General features: G+C 44.8%; 1 pseudogene; it reads left to right on the forward strand.

Annotated features, from left to right (window-relative positions):
* The first annotated feature begins 1,038 nt into the window (after positions 1-1,038).
* Positions 1,039-2,132, forward strand: LOC107110532 (annotated as a pseudogene).
* The last annotated feature ends 247 nt before the right edge of the window (positions 2,133-2,379 follow it).

A 2,379-nucleotide genomic window follows, 5' to 3' on the forward strand; every position in this document is an offset into this window, starting at 1 on the left:
TTCTAAAGATCTCCCTATGGGATAATTCATGCATGCAGTAGTGCCTAAGCAACTGTTTCCAGAATTGTGTGTGTGAGCCAGCCTGTTGAGGATCCTGTGGAAGCACTATTTATATGCATGGGCTGCTACACATGAGTGGTAAAATGTGGCCTCCCTCCCCTCCTTATTGGTGTCGTCAAACATCTTCCATCATGGAAGTTATGGTCACTGTGGAGAAATTACCCACATGGAGGTGTTGGTTCACAACAGATAACACCTACATGCAAACACTGCCATTCTGATTGTCCTATATGTATAGGGGTTACAGCATGTATGAACCTACTCAATAGCTGTATTTAAGAGAGTCAGAATCAATTTAAACAAAAAAATGTGCAAAAGATTGTACAATCATTAGGTTGTCCCTGCTGAAGAAAAAGCTGCGAGAATATTTTGCCATGCAGGTGTGCAGACTGTAGCACTGAAGAGCTGGAGCAGCATTTGCATGATCCACTTTACATCCCCAATCTTCAGCAAGTGCCCTGCGTCTTATTCTCAGCGGGATGATTTGACTGAAAACCAATTAGAAAAACCATAAAAACTGCTCCTATGTGGAGATACAAAACACTACACATGCCAAATAATCAGACACTTCTCTGTGAGGGGAAAGGCAATTTTCCAGTTTCACTGTCTTTAGGGACCGTAGTTCTGAGAGCAGCAGGTTCTCCAGCAAATGGCTCATATTCTCCTAACCCTGCCCCGTTTTTGAGCCAGTCTGAGGTATATTGCTCTGTGACGTGATGGCACGACACAAGTCTGTATTTATTTAGATGTCTGGCCGTGTCAGGCATGATCCATTGCCACTTCAGGGAGCATCATGAACAACCAAAGAGATTCATGCCCAGGATCCCTCAAAGTGTTGCAAAGGATGCTGGGATAAGAATTTTCTGAGAGCATGTTGGTCCTTAAAAACTACTGCTGTCCGCTTTTTTTCTTAGCGTTAAGTGCTGCAGATGTTTTGTCAAGCGGCCCCCGGCCTAAAGCGAAAGCGGACCAAACTGAGAACCATGGGGTTCGTCAAAGTTGTCAAGAATAAGACCTACTTCAAGAGATATCAAGTGAAATTCAGAAGAAGGAGAGAGGGAAAGACTGATTACTATGCTCAGAAACGTTTGGTGATTCAAGATAAAAACAAGTACAACACTCCTAAATATAGGATGATTGTACGTGTCACCAACAGAGATATCATTTGTGAGATCACATACGCCAGAATTTAAGGTGACATGATTGTCTTTGCAGCATACACTCACGAGCTGCCAAAGTATGGCGTGAAAGTAGGCTTGACCAACTATGCTGCTGCCTATTGCACTGGCCTGCTGCTGGCTCGCAGGCTGCTGAACAAATTTGGCCTTGACAAGACCTACGAAGGCCAAGTTGAAGTAACTGGCGATGAATACAATGTGGAAAGTGTGGATGGGCAACCTGGTGCCTTTACGTGCTACTTGGATGCAGGTCTGGCTCGAACTACCACTGGGAATAAGGTCTTCGGGGCTCTCAAAAGAGCCGTGGATGGTGGTCTGTCAATCCCACACAGTACCAAGTGCTTCCCTGGCAGAGAGCAAAGAACGCAGAGGTCCACCAAAAGCACATCATGGGCCAGAACATTGCAGATTACATGCGTTACTTGATGGAGGAGGATGAGGATGCTTACAAAAAACAGTTCTCCCAGTATATAAAGAACAATGTGATGCCTGACTAGATGGGCTCTACTGGTAGCAGGAGCTCCTTTGCATATTAGGCCACACACCCCTAGTGTAGCCAATCCTCCAAGAGCTTACAGAGCTCTTCTTACTGGGGCTACTGTAAGCTCTTGGAGGATTGGCTACACTAGGGGTGTGTGGCCTAATATGCAAAGGAGCTCCTGCTACCAGTAGACCCCAAATGTATACAAATGCCCATGCTGGAATACATGAGAATCCAGTCCATGAAAAGAAACCCGAGAGAAGTCAAAAAGAAGAGGTGGAACCATCCCAAGTTGTCTTTTGCCCAGAAGAAAGATCGGGTGGCTCAAAAGAAAGTCAGCTTCCTTAGGGCCCAGGAACATGCAGCCGATAGTTAAGATTCATTCCATAATTTTCTATGAAGATTTTTGGAAAACACAATACATTTATTAAACAAAAAAAAAACCCTACCACTGTCCCAAAGCCGCTGGGGCCCCTCTCTAAAGATATTTCGGGTGGTTTTTAGGTGAAAGATGGTGGTGATGCCAGCTGTGACTTGTTTATCTGCTCCCATTAATGCTGTGCCAGGTTTCGGCAGGTTGATCCTATGGATATTTGCAAAAGACTGCTTTGCATCTGCTTCTTGCACTAATCAAAATTACCTGGCATCCTGTGATCTGTT

This window comes from Gekko japonicus, unplaced genomic scaffold (assembly GCF_001447785.1).
Source record: "Gekko japonicus isolate JY-2015 unplaced genomic scaffold, Gekko_japonicus_V1.1 scaffold2285, whole genome shotgun sequence".
NCBI classification, from domain to species: Eukaryota; Metazoa; Chordata; class Lepidosauria; order Squamata; family Gekkonidae; genus Gekko; species Gekko japonicus.